General features: G+C 30.3%; 1 long non-coding RNA gene across 2 annotated transcripts; it reads right to left on the reverse strand.

Annotated features, from left to right (window-relative positions):
- Positions 1 to 357: 357 nt before the first annotated feature.
- Positions 358 to 7,787, reverse strand: LOC112715515 (uncharacterized). 2 transcript variants are annotated; one of them, XR_011866556.1, is made up of 16 exons: positions 7,609 to 7,787; positions 7,361 to 7,446; positions 6,715 to 6,779; positions 5,920 to 5,990; positions 5,641 to 5,795; positions 5,450 to 5,543; positions 5,272 to 5,342; positions 5,049 to 5,112; positions 4,692 to 4,764; positions 4,431 to 4,479; positions 3,743 to 3,808; positions 2,101 to 2,187; positions 1,763 to 1,892; positions 1,534 to 1,674; positions 1,325 to 1,431; positions 358 to 669 (listed from the first exon to the last, which is right to left on the reverse strand). It is a non-coding gene; the product is annotated as an uncharacterized lncRNA (long non-coding RNA). The 2 variants fall into 2 exon arrangements; XR_011866557.1 differs by lacking the exon at positions 5,049 to 5,112.
- Between the last annotated feature and the right edge of the window lie 14,651 nt (positions 7,788 to 22,438).

Consider the following 22,438-nt stretch of genomic DNA (forward strand, 5'->3'; position numbering starts at 1 on the left):
AGTGTTTAGGGTTTATGGGTTTAGGATTCAGGGTTCAGTGTTCATGGTTCAAGGTTCAAGGTTCAGGGTTCAGAGTTTAGGGTTTAGGTTTTAGGGTTTAGTGTTTAGGACTTAGGGTTCAAGGGTTCAGGGTTCAGGGTTCAGGGTTTAGCTCTTTGAATTTTTGTACAATATGTTTGCAACTTTCAATTCTCCCAGTGTATTAATTTCGGTTCATTGTGTTCTTTTGGTATTTGTAATGTATTGGTAAATACACTGATTGCAATCACTGAGAATATGGAGTAAAACAGCAGCCAAATAGTTCCAATAGATATATAAATTAACATCTCAGATGAGTAATCCATCTTGAATCGAATATAAATATTAACATTTGATACATACATTGATATTAAGAATAGATATATACATTAACATTGACATATATACATTTGAAAGAAGCATTGTTTGCTTTTTTAACAAGTTAAACAAAATATTGTTAATTACAACCAGTATATGCTACTTGCTATCTAAATCTCCAGATGTGAATTTACAATAAAGGCTGGAGAGGACAACAGTTGGCTTGGAGAGTCTTATTGCTTTAGATTCCCAAATCACTTGGTCTTTGATTTTGTTCATTTCATGCAACAGAAGATTTGGACCATATTGGTATCTGAAGTCATCAATCACATCCTACATTTCAATTGAAATGAATTAGTTACATAAGAAATGAACCCAAATGAAATAAGAACAATATCATTCAAAGCCCTAATTATACCGTAAAAATGCAATCATAATAACCCAAAACCCTGAACACATTAAATATCAAGTAAATCAAAATCACATTAAATAACAACAAATTTCATTCAAAGCCTAGTTATACTGTAAAAATGTAATCACAGTAGCCCTAAACCCTGAACAAATTAAAAGGAGGCCACCAAACCGAAAAACATTCATTTGGTGAATCAAAATTATAAAGGCCACCGAACCGAACATTGTTTATGTGGTGAATAAATGGTGATCAAATTTCAATCAATAAGAATAGTATTTCTTCATGGAGAAGAACTATTGAACAGAGTAACAACCAACATCAAAGCCCTAGTTACACTATTAACTGAACTGAATGAAATAAGAAAAGAAAGAAGTGTATTAATTTAGAAAGTATTTACTTGTGTCCAAGCTTTATATTTATATCTCTTCCCACTTTTGATTTTTCGTGGATCAATTGTTTCAAGCCATTTCAGCATGTATATTCCACAATCATAGCTAAGCAAGAATTGAGTATAATACGATCAATAGTATACAAAATAAAATACATAATAACACTATAGAAGAGAAAGATTCTTACTCTGTACGTTGACCATTCAATTGGATATACTCTACTTCCTCTCCCAGTCCATCCTCCATTAAGGGTTCTGCCCTAGCATACACCTTCATATGGAAAATTATTAAACCCTGAAAAAGAAAAAAAAAAGTAAATAAAGAGAACCAACAACAGTGAACTGAACTCCTATCATGTACAGAATAATTTGAATAATTTATAACAAAATAACTTACCACAAATTTGTTCAGTTGCACTCTTGATTCAGGTATATCTTGTTTTGGCTTATTGATAGGGTCAATGATATAAAATTTCTTTTTGTTGACATTAGCAATCCACAACCACCAATGCCCTCCATTTCAAATTGGGACAAATAACTGAAGTTTCAGAAAATTATTGAATATTTCAGTCGAAACAATAGTAAACAAGAGAATTATCAAAGAATTTTTAGAAATTACAACTTACAAATGGATGCGATACAAGTTTTCTTTTGTAAAAAAATTGGATGGTGGGCATACTGCTCAATATCAAACCTGTAGGCCTTGTTTATCCTCTTATCAGTGTACTCCACGTCATGTCTTCCCAACATAAAATTCTACAAAATGAACATCAGTTAAATCACATTTCCACCGAAGCAAACACAATTTATATGCTGAATAAAACGTGAAAAATATTCAATCATCAAGAGAAAAATTTTCTTCATGCAAAAGAACTCAACAGAACACATAAGAATCAGGAGAATCAATATTAACATTCTGACTGAACCGAACAGGACTCAGCAGTGAATAAGAAATTTAGCTTACCACAATATCCAGTAGCACAATGTACATTTGTTCCTGATACTGCTGAACTTTGATTTGGTTGAGAATCATGCTATGTATCCTGACAACCTACACGAAGAAAAGTTATGAGATATACTGTATAAGAGTGTTTAAAAAAATTATTATTGTTAACGCAATTGGGAAAGAATTTACCGAAGCATGCACTTGTTCTTTGGGCATTAGAGACATGAAATATTCTCTTAACCCCTCATAAAGCGCCTCATGTTTTAAGAGGAATATTGCTTAATATTCGTTGCTACTATCTTTTGTCTTTTTCACATGTGTCATCCAATGATAACATTTTTCGATCAACTCCTTCGAGATTTTTATCATTTTCTCTGGGGTTTTGAAAACTTTAGCCACTACAAGGTTTTTGTTTATTTGTGGCCGTTTTTTTTCTTATTTGTGGAGGTTTATAACCCCCACCAAATGGTTTGTGGAGGTTTCTAAAACCCCCAAAATTTGACGTGCCACGAGGTCTTTTGTGGAGGTTTTTAAAAACCTCCACAATCTATTCAGTGGGGGTTTTGTGTGTGTTTAGTGGGGGTTTTTATATTGAACTTTTGTGACAGTTTTATATCACTTTTGTGACAGTTTAAAACCCCTACAAATTGACTTTTCAATTTAAGACAAATTAATTATTTTGTGAGATTTTCAAACCTCCACAAACCTTGTAGTTATTTATTTTTAATTTAAATTATTCATTAATCTCATTTCATTTATATATTCTCAAATTAAAAATTTATTTTTTAATATTAAAATTTAAAAATTAAATCTTTTATAACACAATTCCTCAATATAAGACATAATTCTAAATATAAAAAAAATTCTCAACATCAATAGTTCCAAACATATATGGTATTATTCTACAACATTAAATTTAAGCATAAAAGTAACACTATTTAAGCAACTTCCAGGAAGCAACATTAGCAATAACTCTATGATGAGATTCTAAAGTTAAAAATAAAAATAAAGCTACTGCTAAAAATAATGGCTGATTTATTTATATAATAAAGACTTGAATTTTTTTTCCTTTGTAACATTATTCATGACTTCTTTGGCCTGTGACATAAAAATTAACAATCCAAATAACTACATATCTACTAACACTCAATCTAATACAAATAAGATACAATTTAAGAGTAAGAAGCTCTTTTTCTACTTTACAATTCAAATTGTAGTTGCTGAAGATTTGTTTATCTCACTGAAAAATGCAGTATTTTTGGGAGATTTGTTTAACTCACTAACAAGGTGATATAATTTCAATATACACTATTAATTTCAAAAATGACTTTGAATCTTAACTCAAAAGAAGGAATTACTGCTATTCCAATTTTAAATTCAGCTGCACCATACACAGATAAAAATGTTGACAGATACGAAGTTGCCAAGCCTAAAATTAATTCATTAATAATTAATTGACTCAGTCAAATACATAATAGTAGTAGTAATGTTGGTAACATCAAATTGAATGGAACTAGAACTTTTAAGTTCTGCTCACCGTCCCTTAGGGTTTGGTTTTTAACTCTACTTAATTACAATCATATATAATTTAGATCTTAAGAAATGGACTTGATCCCACTTAACACCAATAAATGAAATTCATCTTTATATTATTACTTACTTGGGTATGGAACTGATCTTGATTTTGTTGAGGATTCAAGCTCAAACTCAGAAGAGTAGATCCTAACTGATGATGCACAAATCATTCAAGAATTGTTATTAATTATGCAATAACATCACATCATATAGATATATAGAAACTTATAGTATTATTATTACTAACAAAAGAGGAATCATGAGTGGAATTCAATGCAAATTCTTGAACTTGAAGCAAATTCTTTAATGCAATTTTGCCTTCCATTATTCGGTTAGAGAGATTTATTGCGATCTAGCTAACTTTGAGATAGAACAATGCAGCACATATATACATCAGCAATCATATACTAACAATTATATACAAACTGAAGAGAAGCATCAGCAATCATATACTAACAACAACAAAATCTTGTCGTATTAGATGGGTTATCAAACAATGTCATAAAGGAAAGGATTCTCACAAACTAGCATGGCTTTTCACAAAGGAAATATGGTTCAATCGTGCAACATCGGCACCTATAAGTTCATCAGCCTTTTTTCCATTTTGAAAGAAATGGAGTGTTGGCTTCACAACGGCACAAGGGATTATAAATATGAAGATAAGTGTGATTGATGGACACAGTGAAATATATGGTCCATACCTATGTAAGATTTTATGTATACAAAAGAATAATAGAACAAATGAATTTCTAACCAAAAGCTTAAACAATTACCACAGATGTAATCTGTAACTTGCTTGCCTAATGTGCCTTGAATTTCTTCCTGGAACACATAGCAGAAAAGGGCAAAATTTCAGGTTTCAGCTGCCTTGGAGCATGGACTTATCTTATGCAAAACACCAGAACATAGTAGAAATACCAAAAAAATAACAAAGACGTAGAGAAACGTAAAGAGACAAATGAAATTCTTCAAAATAAAATGACCTTTATTAATAGAGAAGAAATATCAACATATTAATAGCGAAGAAGAAGTACCAGTGGCAGCTCGAAGGAGAAATATGGAGGGAGAGAAAGTTGCATCAAAGAAGAAGTTTCGGAGCGAACAAATCTAAAAATGCGTTGACAAAGGAGGTCAAATGATGGCACAAAGGCTGATACATAGCAACCATAAAGGAATTACAATGAAAATGAATAATTCTCAATAACAGTGAAGCTATGCATCTCATTCCACTATTATATCCTCATGCACATAAAAGTGCTTGAACAAATATCTTTTTAAAAAGAATTATGTCATTCAAAAGAATTACAGAAGCAATTAATGGTGCAGATATGATCCAGAAATGGAATTGAAAACAAAAATCATGAGAATCTTTAATTATTTTCAAATGATACATTGGTTGACCATGCTTGAGAACACGCGAGTGGCAATGGAAGCAGCATAAGAAGCCTCCTTAACCTGAAAACAATATCTTTAGAAGTTTCATTACTTCCACCAGCAATTTAGTATCATTGTGATTCTTAGCATGCGTCTGTAGTAAATAAATGACACTAAATTACCAAAGTAGAAATTAGAAACAAAATAAAAAATTTTAGAACATTGATTGGCTAACGTTACCAGTAAATGATTAGCAGCAGCAACAGTTGGGCTCAGTCCATAGACATTATGCTTCCATAAAGTCCTCTTTTCTGCATATACATTTCGAATAACCTCAATATTTTCATGTCATAAGCTCCAATTGAAAAGAAGATGGAGTATAACATACAAAATTTAGGCAAATATCACGCATTTATACCAAAATCAAGGGCTCCTGCTTTAATACATGCTTTACTAACTTCTTAACAGAGATTGCTATTAAAGTCATCATGAATTCGAAGATTTGATAGCCTCTGCTTGCAAAACAGATTGAAAATCAATACTATAACAATATTGAATAATCAAATTTGCAACAGAAAGGGGTTAAAGTGGACAAGAGTAAACACTAACAAATATGTGGAGGTTCTCCAAAATGTCGAATATGAGTCTTATATCTTGTTGGTGTTTACAATTTTCAATCATTGACCATAACCAAGCATTAGGTGGCATTGATCATTTAACTTTTACAGACTCAAGCATCTTATCATAGAGCTCCTTCACAGCCACTGCATTCAAAAACCCAAACCAAAGACAGAAAAAAGAGTTGTAACTTGAAATGAAATCCAAAAAGAAACCATATACTAAAATTCTTAGACTGGGATACTAAACTTCTGAAGAAGAATGATTTACCAATGTTTGCATGTGCCTTAGCATATCTGCGGTTTGCTTTCTCACAATGTGGCCCTAACCAATGCTTGCAACTTCACCAATATCATTACATTACATTTCCTTTTGTTAGTTGAAAGGTAGTGAAAGGTGAAAAAGATGTAACCCCTCCCCTGTCTCTCTTTCTTTTCCTAATTCTTACAAATAAAACCATATATTTATTATTTCTTACATGCTAGTACTAGTATAGTATGTATATGTTAGTGACCTTAACCACACTTATTCATTACTTCATTCACGTGAAACTATAACATAAATTAAAGTAAGGTGAAAAGCACCTTTTAATTTTTTCCACAAAAGAATACGGTAATAATGTAATAGTTTCTTCTTCCCCTTATTAATTTGGCCGTCCAATGCAAAGAAAAATGAGTTTGACCAGAAAACATACCATACAGACCCATTCAAAAAGCCAATTAATTACTAAGTGGTTAACAAAGGTAACTATCATTTCATAAATCACCAAAAAATGTGGGCCTTTTTTTATATGCTAATTGACCTTTTTCATAAGTCACCAGATGAGAATTACAAGGTTCCTAATTGATTATCTGAAGAAATCAGTTCCTCCAACTAGAAGCAAGAATGGTGAGTATTCGAGTATTGCCGAGAGTCCGAGACAGCTGTTTATGGAGTCATATTTGTTGGGAAGAACACATTTTCAATTATAGAGTGGTAGACATTGAAACAAAAAAATAAAGGAAAGGAAACTATATAACAGGGGGAACAAAAGGCTTCATGCAGCCTTAATTGTGGGATAATTACCTGAATCATGTTAGTAGTTTTGCTTCAAACTGGTTAGGAGTTAACATTGAAGCTACTGGAACAACCTGCCAAATTGTGTTATTCAGATATGTAGTTTTGAAATTAAAAATAAGAAAGGTAACATGAAAAGAAATTTTGCTTGAATCATTCCATAACTAGGAACCCAGTACCAGTGCATTAAAATATAATTTTCAATTATTGGTAACTGAGCTAAAAGATTTATATTCTTTAAACATGATGAATTGTATATATTATTTGCACATGAACACCTGTAGAAACATCTTTGCTAAACAGTCTTACCCTTTCATGATAGATTAATATTAGCTCTTGAGGAACATAAAGTTTTCATTCGTCACCCATCACTGGATCACAAATTGACAATGAAACAAAAATTCTTTAATTAATTGAAGATATACAAATTTGTTTAAATAATTCAAGTCAACTCAGATTACCCAAGCTTCAAATATAACCCAGTTGAAGAGTGGATTTTCAACACAATGATACTAACCAAATCGAATCCACATTGCAGCATTAAACCCAGTCTATAAGGGCAAGCACCACACTTTTCAACACAATCCAATCTCAATCCTATCCATCTAAAGTAACTCATAAGCAAAATGAACAATTGAAGAGTGAATTTTCATACCTTGGTTACAGTTAGCATCTTACTGAGCAAAAATCTGGACAGAACATATAGTAGTGATCCGCATTATCACCCAACCGTACATTCACCTATAAGCATAAAACACAAGGGAATCAATATTCGCACTATAGAAGCAAATAAACTAATTGAAATTGAACAGAAAATAGATTCCAAAATGATTGATTATGTGCATTCATGCAATGAAGAAAATTTTCGATATCTATATTGAAAATTGAGGTTTCAAAACGGACCTTAACGAAATCATACTTGGAAAAGCATTGCGGGAAGAGAATTTGTTTTTGAAGGAGAAGCTTTGCTTTTCGTCGCTTTCTTCGCCGTTGGAAAGTTACCGTCTCGCAATCTTAGGAGATGCATCGACAGAAGAGATAATGCAAGAGGAGGTCTAAGGAATGTAAACAAGGATAAAGTTAATGTTGAATAATTAGAATTTGTTTTGAAAAATAGGAATTTGCACATTGAAAATCTCACACTTACAAAGGTTGAGAACGAGTTCCTTGTCGAAACTCAACGATTTGTAGCTCAGAATCAGGTGTAGCTCTAGTGACATTTAAACACATTTTTCTTGTGATTAATTAAACAAAAATTATTACCTAAATCTAGAAGAGTAACATAAATATTTTTAACTTACAGTGGTGGAGTTTTAAAACTCTTTCTTGGGTAGATTTTCTTTTTTCTAAAATATTTTACTAGGCTTTTCAGGGTATTTTTCCTAAAAAAAGATAACAAATTAAAATTAGAAACCAAGATTAAAAGCAGAGGTCTAGAAACACATTAAATTCATTTTTGGGCAACCACTGAACGGAAAGTACAATATGCAATGAACCAATTTACCTGGTATTACTCGCAGTATTTACAGAAGGTGTATAGCTTCCTTGAGTCTGTAAGAGTTGCTCGCTATTCAGATTTACAGTCGGCACTCTAAGCATGATAAATAAATATTAGTAATTGAATCTAGAGGAATTAGAAAAGGTTGTAGCAAAAGTAAGCAAAGAAAGAAAAAGAAATCGGGAATAATAAACTGAATCTTACGTCTGAAAGAATTCATTTTGTGCCTTTGGTGAGTCAAATTGATCCAGAGCAATATTTGCTGACTGAGCTCCATCATTATTTTTTATCTCTTTTCTCTTGTTGTTTCCAATACTCGTTTTCTTCTTTCCGCAGCATTGTCTTTTGCTTGTTCAGTTTTGAAAGTTCATAAAATAAGTATCAAGTAACCTAAAACGTAAGTATCAATAAAAGAAAATATGATTCGAAAAACTTACTCCTTGTCAGATTGGGCTTGTGTTTTTGCCACCCTTTGTGGTTGTTTTCTTTTTATTACGGGTGTTATCTCGATTTTATTTTCTCTGGAAGATAGACAAACACATCAAATTTATATTGGAGATAAGACACTAACAATGAAGTCAACCATAGTGACAAACACCACCGAATCAAACTAAATTAAAGTGCTAAAACGAAAATTAGAAGCTCACCGAACCGAAATTAATTCATTTGCTGCACAAAACGTGATACATATGCAATCAACAAAACGTCTCACAAAAATTATGCAATACTTACTGGCTTTTAGATTCGCTTGTGCTCTCTGAATCTATCGGCACATGCTTTATTTTTTTGGTTTGTTTTTTAACCACCGTTCTTTGTTCCGGTTTTTTTTATTTCTTCTTCTCTGCAATACATAAGAACAAGCGCATAAGAACAAATTTAAGCAAATACAAGTTAAATGAAATTAATATAAAAATTAAACTTACTGGCTTTCGGATTCAAATTCGAAAAATCCTTCCTCTTTCGAAGAAGAATCCATCTCGACAATTTTCTTTTTTATTTTCTTTCCTTTTTTCTTTCTTTCTCCAGGTTACTTGTTTTTTTTCTTTCTTTTTTTCCTTTCTGTACAGAAGTCCCTAAAATAAAAACAAGAACTCAATTATTTAATCATCAAGAAAGCACATTAACAATCCGGTAAACCAAATGAAGCCATCCCACCGAACTGAAAAATATTCATATGGTGAATAGTACATGATAACTATTTAATCATCAAGAAAAATGTTTCTTAATGCAGAAACATTCAAATGAACAAACTAACAGTTGTAAGTAGGACAAGTAAATTAATTATAACCTAAAACAGAAATTTATTTAGTTAGTAGAGTATTTTAAAAGCATTTGAAACCAAATTTTAAGAGGAATTTTAATAGAGTATTGACCAATGGTTCTGTTGCTTCGCTAGAAATCCATTCAAGCATCATTTGCTTTGTTCAATGGGCCGCCCACGGTGCTAGGGGAGCATCAGGTGCGAACGGGCGGAAAAACTTGGTTTCGTGGAAGTATATCAACATCAACACAAAAACACAACCATCAACAGACTATTTCTTCCCCTTTCTCTTGTTTTCAACTCCTTTCATCAAGAAGTTGAGCACATGCTTTGCCCAATCCCATTCTTGAATGTTGTCCACATGAAAGATCAGTGGCTTACGGATTGGGGAGGCCACACTTACCGTTGCGGGGAGCAAGAAGCACTTTTGTATGAAGACAACAAAGTCCTCTTGAATTTTTCCGACTTTTCTCCTTTTTCACACTCATACCCAGCACATTCCTTGTCAAAGTCACCAAGGAAATATTTTTGATGCTGTCAAATATTTTCTTGTCTGCTGAATTAAGGTTGTTGTAATTAACCTTATCAGGAAAACGATTCCTTACAATATTTTAATAGCAAAAATCAGTCAAAATCGCTCAGTTTAATTTTTTAGACACCAATGAACCAAAAATAAGCAGTAAGAAGAAAGTGTATTACCTCCGTTGGTTATGTCCAGGGCAGCTGCTACTTTCCGAGGAGTTATGTATATTTTCTCCTGGAGAGTTTTCAAGCATCCTTTCTCTTCATCAAACCGATCAAGCAATTCTTTCAATAGGGTATTAGAGACATTCATTCCTGGGATATTTGCCAGGGCACCAAATCTCATTTCTTCCACTATATCTTTCTTTTCTTGACTCATATCCCTGTACACTGTTGCTATTGACTTTGTTTGGCATTTGCAATAATGAGTTTTATGCAAGTTTTGAAACAGAATGTGAGGATATATTTATAATACAAAATAGATATTATTCGAATGAAAGCGGATAAATATATTTAATCTGCTTACTTTATAGTGCGGCTTCTCCTTCATTGTTACCATTGTCTTGTTTTGTTTTGCTGTAATAAAAAATTTTGGTCAATACTTCACTCAATACATCAATAAGCACAACATGTATATTTTAATCAAGTTAATTAAAATGCCACAGGCCACCGAACTGAACAACATTCACTTGGTGAACCAAAATCACAAAGGCCATTGAACTGAACAACGTTCATGTGGTTAATAAATGGTGATCAACTTTCAATCAACAAAAATAGTGTTCCTCCATGCAAAAGAAGTACTGAAGATAGTAACAACCAATTTCAAAGCTCTAGTTAAACTATCCACACCGATAAGAACAAGCACGTATATCTTAATAAAATCAACATCTTCCAAAAGAAAAGTTTTTCAAATTTTATGAAATAGGTATTCTTTCAAAATGACATTTGCAAATTGGCTTCTTTAAAAACTCTTACTGAAACTTGATATCTTTCTTTAAGTATCACGGTTAACTACCATTCATGCTCAAATCTATCCAATATAATGAGACAATTTTACAGTAGTTTGACTTATCAAAGTGAAAGAGTTGTCTCTAATATCAATTGTCCTAAACAAAACTCATTTACATCAAGTCTCGAGATATTGTCAATTTTTCTGCTGAAATTGCTGACAAGTGTAACTCATGTTTAAAAAAATTGTAGAAAGGGAGAATGACAAAGTTATTCAAGAGCGATACATTTGGACAATACACTATTTGCTTCTCAAAGGGATCCAAACTGAAGATTCTTACTAGAATTATATAGGACAGCCTTAACGAAACTCATTCATGCACATAATCAAACATTATAAATAATGAAACAGCTAGGAAATAATTTGCTGTATGCTATCATAAAAGGAACCCACCGAACCGAAAAACATTCACTTGGTGAATTAAAATTACAAAAGCCACCGAGCCGAACAAATCTCAAAGCACTAGTTACACTATCCACTGCATTGAATGAAAATAACAACAAATTTCATTCCAAGGATTACTTATACTGTAAAAATGCATTCACAGTAGTTCAATCTACTAAACGAAGCAAATCAATCCAGTAAACCTAAAATGAAACTAGGAGAAATGCGACATTGCAAGATTTCAAATGAACAGTATTTTTCTCATACCTTTGGTAGTCTCTGTTGCAATTTTCGTTCGTTTCTGGTTGTTACTTACAAAATCTTCTCCCGATTCCTTTTCAGTAGTGGTTTCCGTAGAGAACGTGATTGAACTTTAAGTGATGTTCGGAGAGATTTGAAAAGAATGAGTCGTTTCGTGTATTGGTTTTGTGTTGAAGAAGATGTAGCATTTTTTTATAATGAAGCGCGAATGAAAAAGGAGGGTTTCGTTCGTCTCTGGCGCGTGTTTTCACTCGCCATTTAATGCGCCTGATTCTATTTGGGCTTGGACCAACTTGGTTACATGGTTATATGGATGTGTAGCGGCCCCGTTTCAAACAATATAAAATAAAATAATAAAGTATAGTTTAATTAATGTGCACTATAAAGGTGAATTCTACCATACCCTTTGTAAAGTAACATGTAATTTACCCTGTGTGATGTGTCACCTTTTAAATGGTTATTAGATTAACCATGGTTAGACTATTTTATAATTAAATTAGTTTTTAAAATGAGTAATTATGCAATTTTTTTAAGTATTAAAAATTGAAACATGGCTTTTTTTCCAAATCATTTTCAGAAGATGTATCCTAACCCTCTATAATAGCTTTCAGCCTTTCAATCCTCCCCATTCTTTCATCCTCGTCGCGTCTCTCAAGCAGCATCGCCTTGTTGATTGTAATCAAATTAAATTATAAGCCAACTGAATAACTAAAAAAAACTAATAGGGAGTTTCAAGAACGTAGAGAAGAGAAAAAAACCAATCTGTCCAAGCACAGCAAAGCAGACTCTGACCAGGGATGATAGTAGTGACAGATGAGGACGCGACGATGAGAGATGCACCAGAGCAAAGAGACGCGATTACGCAGAGCAGGAGAGCCACAGACGCGATGGCAGTGTTGGAGACGCACCGGAGCTGATGAGACAAATCAGAGGAGCCGTCGATTGTGACTTCTGAACTTTGGAGTTCAGCCGTTTGAGACTTCAAGAGAGGCTGACTGGTGAGGAAGAGTTGCTGAGTGACATTCAGAGAGAACGAGGAAGAAGAATTTAGGATTAGGGGCACCATTAACGTGATTTAGAAAATTAGAAAAACCAGTTTCTAATCTTTTAATAAATTATACATTTACCTTTTTTAAAAATTTAATTACAATATAATTTAACTATGGTTAAGATAGTAACTCAAGTTAAAAGTAAATATCCAACTAAAATATGGCACATCATAAGGGGTAATTTATATATTATTTTAAGGAGATTTGGATAGAATTCAGCATAAAATAAATGTGAAACATATATAGTAGTAGTCAAATGTGGATTACAATGGCTGCCTTCTGTTCCAAGATACTATATTAAACTACAACTTAAATTTATAATTATTAGTTAAAAAACTTAAATTTATATACTATTTTTTATTATTTTAGTTGAAAATAATATATTTTGATATTATTTTTTAGGATTACTGACATTAAATTTTGATAATTTGGACAAAAATTTTAAATGCTTTATATCTTAATTATTTTAACAAAACTTCAACAACTCATAAAAGTTAACAGAAAACGAAAAAGGAGAACAAAGTAATATAATAATGACAATGAGACAATGACAGATATGTGTATAGAGAATAATATATAGTAAGAGAAAGAATAATGTTTAATATAGTGAAGAGATATAATAAAAATATAAATTAATAATTTTGAAAAAAATAATAAAATTAAAGATAATTTAAAAATTAAATATAAAATTAAAAAATATTTTTTATCAATTGAAATTATGTACGAAAATAAATAGTATTTTAAATATAAATTTTTATCTCTGCTTCAAATTAAATACTATAAAAAATAAATAAATCTAGTTAATAGCGTTTATAAGTAGTTAGTTGTTAATAATATTTCTAAATCTTTATTTTAATTTTTTATACGTAATAACAACATAATAAATTCGTTTAATATCTTATTTAATTTAAATTTATAAATTTTATACATTCTAAACTTATAAAATTTTTATTTTTGTTTTGAAATTTTTTTATTTTTAATGTTTAAAATATTTTATCAAATTTATAATTTTAAAAATAAAATTTAAAATTTAAAATTAATTTCTTAAAAATAATAAAAAAAAAGCGATTGATCGTGCCTGTTGAACCGCTATACTGATGTGAAAATTTTAAAAGTTTTTAGGAAACGATTTGTTTAACAAAATAAAAGATTAGGAACTAATTTGATTATTAAAATTTATTGAGTATTAACTTGTCCAACTAAAAATTTTTTAAAAACTGATTTGGGATATTACTAAACAATATAATACAAAAAAATTATGTGTGAAATAGTATTATAAAAATAAAAATATTTGATAACAAAAAAAATTAAAAAATAGCTAAAATTTATATTAATAAATATTAAATAAGATAAATTTTAGCTTTTTTTTTCTCCGGAACATTATCATATTAATGAAGTTTTTTTATTAATGTGTACTTTTTTTCAAAACTTATTATCAAAACGGTATCTTTTTGAAACTAAATATCTAAATATCACTCTTTTGTCAAAATTGTGTTGAAATATCATTTATTCTCAAAATTAATTTTTGAAAGAATTTTTAAATTAAATTCATCTTTTAAATATTTTAAATTAGTCATATTAGTTTTTTTATCGTTTTTATTGTCGGTATCAAAATTTATTGAGATAACACATTAAATAATACCACAATAATCACAATATATATCTGATAATTTTAATTAATTAAAAATATGATAAATTTATATAATTATTAAATCAAATTAATACTAAATTAAAAGAAATATTGAGATATTATATAAAATATCTCAATAATTTGGTATTAAAATAATTACAAATATTAATGTGAGATGTATACTATAATATCATTTAATGTATTATGTGATACCATGAATAATAAAAATAACAAAAAAATTAAGGTGATCAACTTAAAATTTTTTTAAAAAAATTTAAGTAAAAATTCTTTTTCGAAAACTCTACTCTCTTATAATACTATTACAAAAAAGAATTTTTGGTTTTTATTTTTCTTTGGTCATGTGCTAGCTGTATGATTTTTCATTATTGACGATGGATAAGACATTGCAGAAGTAGAAGCAATGGAGTTATCGTATATGTATTCGTCGCTTAGTGGATATGATATATATGATTGGACACAACAATAATAAATGAATATGTTGCCTATGTATATTGTCGGAAATGGATCCTCTTCAGTTTTTTCAACACTTGATAAAATACAGTGTAATCTCTCACTTTTGATTTTAATAGTGGGACCAAAAATAAATAAGAGAGAGAGAATGGTGAATGATTAGATTAAACACTGCACACCATCCAGTTTTTTATTCACTGGAGAGGATCCACTCCCGTATATTGTCACTTTCATCTACTCGTGATGTTTGTCTGTGTAAGATAATTGAGTAAATGCTCATCAAATTAGGACCTTAAATTTTACACGCGAAGGATTAAGGATCCGTTCGAAAATTTCAAAGGTTATTTTTTGAGTTTTGTGATTTATAGAAAGTATAGTATTAATATTTGGTATAATTTTTAAAATTAAATTATAATCTTTTAAAAAGTTATTAATATTTAAGTGCTTATAAAGAAGTTAAAAAATAATTTTTTTATAATAAAAAGTTTTTTTATTATATTTCTTTTAAAATAAATATTTTTAGAACTAAAAAAATTAAATATAAAATAATTTATTTATAAATTACTTTTAATATAAATATTTATTATTTAAGTTATTTTTTAAAAAAATTTAATTATATTGTTTACCCAAATTAAACCTAAATTAATTTTTTAATTTTTATTGAATCAAATCATTTCAAGTTTATTTTTTTTCACACGGCGGTTTGACCTATGTTATTGATGTGTTTAATTTATTTTATTCTATGTGAAATTTAATTGTCTAAATCACCGCGAATAAAAAAAATAAAATTAATTAATTTAAATTCGTTGAATAATTAATTTACTCGTGTGCTTAATTTACACTAATTTAGATGATATTGATAATATTTATAAAAGGACCCAGAGTTTAAAACTATTGTACAATGCGAACAATCATAATTAAAGATTTAAATAATTTTTTTTCACAAATCACAGTCAACCACTATGGTACATATGCATATAATACTCGAAAGAGAGGTGTAATTATTTACAATTTACATGTTATTAACATGCATGCAAAATGCAGTTTTAAATCGATGCTCATCGGTGATCGGTCCATATATAATCTAATCTATTTAAACCATGTTGGGTAATTTTTATTGTTTTTTGATATTTGAAAATGCCCTTTTATTTTCTTTTATTACTATATGTATGATATCGCATTGCCTGTGGGAGAAGTAATTTCATCATCAAGTTAAGTCACATGATCAGGAACATCATATCCTGAAATTTAGCATCTAAATATATGGGAAATCATGTCATTGCCATAACTTAAATCACTTTCATTATTATAATTAGATTAGATTTTGTAATTTTGCTCATATAGCTTGAAGAGTAGATAAGATTCAATAATGTGCTGATGAATTATGATTGTCTCAAAATGAAGGTAATTAAAAGTCAACCTAATTATTTATTTTTCATAATCTTTTTTTCTGTTTCATTAAAAATATCTTACCATCTTGTCAGCATCATTATGACCCACAAAAATTATAAAATAATTATTGATTATTAAAGGTTACTTAGCCTTCTAGTATTGTGGATTGATATATATGTTCAATTATTCATTGTTGCATATATATATATATATATATATATATATATATATATATATATATATATATATATATATATATATATATATATATATATATATATATATATATATATATATATATATATATATATATACTCAGCCTAAGGGGAGGGCTAATTAAGAAGCTAAAGCGTACAAGCTCCCAATTATATGGAATCAATAATTTTATGTTGCGTCCTCCGTTAATTTGAAGCATTATATTATTAAAGTAGCACTCAATTATTTTTTTAAGAGTTCCCCTGGGAAGTCAATGAAATATTTATATAATGTGTATAATGGACTATTTATTTAGCTTAATATAAGTTAAAAATAAAAATTATTCACAAAATAATAAATTTAAAAACTCTTATTCAATTATTTCACATCAAATTTCAAATTTCAAATTCTCCAATTTCAAATTTTAAATTTTTAAAAAATCCAGTTAGTCAGAAAAATAATAATATGAAATCTTTCAATACTCTCTTCTTTTTCAACCGGCGGCCACCTCACCTTCATCAATAATCAACCCATTTCACCATCGCTACTTGACTTGCCACACGCCACTCACCCTTAATAAAAATAACCATCCACTTAAAAATAAAAATAATCATCTGCATACTTAATAAATTGAATATCTAATATATTTTAATTATATATAACTAAACTCAATCCAATCAAAATAATCATCTACATAAAAATAAAATAACCATCGGCATATCTCACAACTAGAAAATAAATTAATACAGACAGATTTACAGACAGATTTAGTCTTTATTACAGACGGATTTTTGGTTACCGACGAAATTACCGACGGATTTTGTCCCTCTGTAAAAGCCCCGTCGGAAATTATTTACCGACGGATTTTTTTCCGTCGGAAATTACAGACGAATTTTTACCAGTTACCAACGGATTTTCTCTCTGTAAATTTTCTATCTATTTCCCAAAGGTGACAAACTTTTCGACGGATTTTCCGTCTGTAATTATAGACGGATTTTCAGACGGTAATTACAGACGGATTTTTCGACGAATTTTCCGTCTGTAATTTAAACCTTGGAAAATCATTTCACATTCTAATTACAGACAGAAAATTCGTCTGTAAATCCGTCAGTAAGGTAAAATAATTTTTTTATTTTTTCAATTACAAAATAAACTTTTTTTCATACAAATAAATATAAATTTAATACAAATTTTTATCTAATTTGTATTCAAATATTTATAATATTTCAAAAAATAAATAAATTCATCGTATTATCAAACTAAAAAAATACTATAAACAAACAAGTTAATATATTTCAAAATATAAACAATGTTGATACATCAATTATAATAACAAGTAACAACCATACATCAACAAAGTGCATTGATACATCAACTATTGTCCTCTAATTAAGTCAAAATATACAATAAAGTTGCTTAATTAGGTTCTAAAATTGGAACTTCATCTGTATAGAAACCATTCATCATTATTGTGTGCATTGATTCAAACAGTGGGGTCATGAATTGATCCTCTGCCTCAGGCTTCTCTGCCTCCTTATATTTTTTCATTTTTCATCTGTTTTTCAAGTATCAAATTCTGACAAAAATAAAAAAATAGTGACAACATAATCTTTATACAGTGTATTCTTCATCTCAAGTAACAAATTCACAAGTGAAGCTCACCTCCATCTGATCTAGTTCCAGTAACTTTCGATTTGGGGCTGCAAATTTAATAGGAGAAAAAGAGAAAGAACCTGGTGGTGCTTCTTTAATCTTTGCAGAATCTTGAACTAGAACAGGAGTCTCCTTAATAACTGGTGGTGCTTCTTAATAACTAGAAAGTATACTCATGTACTCGATGATTGTGAATAAAAATGCATAACCCTCAATAGGAAAAAAATAAAAATAAAGGTGTATTCTTTTCTTTTAAAAAAGGTCAGAGAGAAATGAGAGATCAGCAGAGAAGCAAATACATGGATGATGGTTGCATGTAGAAATCAAGTAAGAAAGAAAGATACGAGATGAAAAGAAAGTTGTAGTAGAAGCAATATATAGTCGTATATATGCTCCAAAATAAAAAGCAACAACCCACTGATCTTTCTCCTTCTCTTGAAGCAAACAATTAAGAATACATTTAGCAAGAAGCCTTTTTTATATTAATCTTTATAGACACAGTATATGGACTATTAATACTCTTAGCAAAGGAAATAGCCAGTGCAAGAAGCCTAAATGTTCACCATAAGAAACAAGATATCATAAATCAGATGAAAAAACCTATAACTCAAATAGGTTGAGTAATATCCACTAGCTACCAAAACCCTCTGTCAGCTATAGAGATTAATTATAGTCTATATTGGCATCAACAACTAGCTAAAAAGTAAAAAGTTAGTCAAGTGAAGAGAAGAGTATCACAATCTTAACCAACAGAACATCGTTTACTTATTTACAGATAAAATCAACAGATGATATGAGTAGAACTTGAGAACTTGCCTGAGACTTTGATTGTTCATGTTTGTTTCATTTCTTCCCCTTTGCTACGGAAGCAAGCCTCACCAAAAATTTGAAAATGTACTTACACTTTCGAGCCAACAGTTGACAATTACGTTATACAAGCATCCCTGTCTTTTAGTATAGGTTACATGATTGTCAACTGAAACTAAACGGGATACTTTTCTATGTTCTGAACTGCTAAAAATTTCTCAATTATTTTTCTAACAATTTATTGCTTGTGTTGATCAACTTAGTACTGTGAGAAAAAATTTAAAAAAAAAAGCAGTTTAAATTTTTTGCATGATAATGTTTCATTACCAAGTAATTAAGCATTTCCCCTCCTCTTTACTTTTATGTCTTTCCCTTATTTTCACTTTTCAACTTTATATGATGTTTAATTTAACAGTTAAAACTTTGTTGAATCAAGTTAAACTAGATTGTACCCTAATTAACACACTGATTTAATTTTAGATCCTTTATTATCAGGCATGTTATATATACAATCAAAGAAAAGTAACCAAATAATTATATATAAAAAAAAGATAAAGGAAAGCAATCAAAGAACAAATTTAAACAAAAAGAAAGAAGCAAATGAAAAATAATAGATAGGTGTTTGCACTGACCTTCCTCTGTCTGGCCTGTGCTAAAGAACCTTCAAGCTGTTTCTCAAGATTCTGCAGCTCCTTTATGCTCAATGGTCCAAGATCTTCCCCAAGCAAGTGCCTGTGTTTTACATTGCCAAGTAAATTTTGTAATATAATTTATATATATTCCATTATATATTATGATTTTTGCTAATAAATTCAATTATTATTACTATATGAAATCAATTTAACAATTTTTGAATATAAAAATATCTTCGTGGAAGCAATCATTTAATATTATAACATACATATCCATATTATTAATTTATTATTGAAAGGTATGTAATTAACTTTAAGTGTTTATTGTAATTATCATTATTATTAGAAGGGAAATAAGTGAATAATACCTCTGAGTCCTTTGTAGAGACTCATACTTTGCCTTTAGCTTTGATACCTCCTGGTACCAGCTTTGATTATTGCAACACATATTAAAAAATTATTCAATGAAAATTACTAAGATCTAATTAGTATCTATATATGATATGCATCCTATTGTTAGTTGAATGGCTTAGAATTTAAACTTCATTAATCTTTATTGTCAAAGATTGCAATCTTCTTGCATTGTTTAAAAATTGCTACACTTATTAGATATACATAAGTAATGATAGTTGGCTAATAACTCTGCAGTTCAGAAAATAGAAAAGACTAACATGCAAGTACAAAACAGAAAACTTCAATTCACAAAATTAGATTAATTATATTTCATAACTTCATGGTAATAAATACAGTAAAGTACAATCAATAATTCTTTATGTACATCACTTTAACTATAAGGTGTAATGGTATATTCTACACAGTGAAACCTAACCACCCTTAAAACTAAGTTATCAACAGTGTGATTATAATGTAATTTATCCAAAATAGTTGAGAATCTCAACTATTTGATTTGTTAAGTCTTCAAAGAAGGTATAGGGTCATCAGGACAAATTGCACCAACTTCCAACTGCAACAACTCTTGTGGAAGTTCCAAGAGGAGAAACTATGTGAATTATAAAGTTCACTTTCTAAATAAAAAAGAAAATGTATATTGAAATCAATCTCTTACAGACCTCGTGTCCAGGAGGACTGATATGATATATGCAGAAGTTGTGAAGCAGCAAAAAAGCTGCCTCTGGACAGAAAAATAATCCTTGGAAACATGACATATCTGCACAAACAGATAAGTGAACAATTAATTCAACCTTCCGAATAAAATAAAAAGCATGGATGAAAGAATACACATATGCACTCACAATTTAGTGCTAGGTCTGGATAAGTGATTAGAGCTGGTTTCTCAAGATCCCCATACACTATAACAGACACAGAACTACAACCAGTTCGAATGTGATGTTCCTGAAATGATCAATATGATTTGTAACCAAAATACAGGCAAAAAGAAGAAAGAGGCAACAGAACCAAAGTTAGAAAACTGAGGAATGAACAAAAGAACCACCTCCTAAGCAAAGGATATACTTTATTTTGAGTTATGCAAAGATTCTAAATCAATGTTTTTTTTCAAATTGTTTGTTCCTAACATTTCCCCTTAATAGGACAACCAAACTAACAAGCAACAACACCACATTAACTCAAATAATAAGGACAAGGAAAACAAGAAAGTATAAAATTTCCCACAGGAAAAGAAAAAGCAATCACAGGGACTAGCAAATATAGTTCACTTGTTAATGTATACTTACAGGGACAGATGCAGGTTTACAAACAGTCAGCACATCTAGTTCTTTTTGGAGAATCGGAACCTCACAAGCCATCACAGGCAGTTCATGCCTAAAATCTTTGCGGCATCAGTTTCAAGCTCAATCACTTCTAAACCACAAAAGTAAAAATGCAAAGCTTTCAGTGCAAAGACAAACCTGTGTACGAAATGGCTAATCTTCTGTGATGATTTAACTATGTATGAAACTGGTACCCTCTCACCATCAACTTGAATCCTTCCACATTTCACTGCACTAACCTACAACAAGCAACTAAATTATATTAAAAAACAGCTCTTTCCTTTGGAGGTTCTACTAAGGGTACTCGTTCATGATATAAAAGGGGAAACTTTTTAATGATAAACATAAGAGTTTAAGTTTTCAATAACATGAAATACATAAGTTGTGTCCTAATACTATAATTTCTGCATAGATAAATTTATCTGCTGCAATAAGTGATTAAGAGAAGCCATAATCTAGAAGTTCAATTCCATTCTATATTTATAAGAGTTCAATGAATTTCACTGTATTGCTAGAACACTCATTAATTAAGAATGTGCAATTCTAGGATTCCAAAAACAATTAACCAAGATGAATGATTGAAAGCAATGCATTTATCCACACACAAAAAAAAACACAAATAGAGTAGAATCGTGGAACAAGCTCAGAACAGGTGATCGAATCCCTAAGCTGGAAATTAAAAACATTTAAACAGAAGAAAGAGAATAGAAAGGGCAAAATTACTATCTGTTTTGAGATACCAGCATGTGATAGAAACTGCAACAGGAACAAGAAGCTCAATCAGCATTAACAACAACAAGAGGATAGAAACTGCGAAGAAAAATTGATAAATCTAAAATTGGCACAGAAAAATTGAATCCTAAGCAACAGAATCACAAGGAGGGGGCTCGTGCGACGCAATGGATGATAGAGAGAGATCGTGCGACGCGAGCAGTCACGGCAGCGGCAAAAGCTTCCGATAACTCAGAGGAACAACCGAACAATGGCAGCAGAGGCGGTGGCGGCGGAGGAGGAGGAACGAAAGAGAGCGTGACGGAGAAGATCCATTGGAAAAGGAAGAATTAATTGCGTAAAATTGAAAATCTAACCTCCAAACTTTGGCTAAATTAGCGGATTGCAGATTTGGATTTGAAAGGAGAGAGGCGAGCAACACCCCGAGAAGATCCGGGAACGGGTGTGACGGAGCTTCTGTGCGACTGAACCAAAGCTGAGATGCGCCGCTGATGGAGGATTTAGAAG

Source organism: Arachis hypogaea, chromosome 10 (assembly GCF_003086295.3).
Source record: "Arachis hypogaea cultivar Tifrunner chromosome 10, arahy.Tifrunner.gnm2.J5K5, whole genome shotgun sequence".
Lineage (NCBI taxonomy): Eukaryota > Viridiplantae > Streptophyta > Magnoliopsida > Fabales > Fabaceae > Arachis > Arachis hypogaea.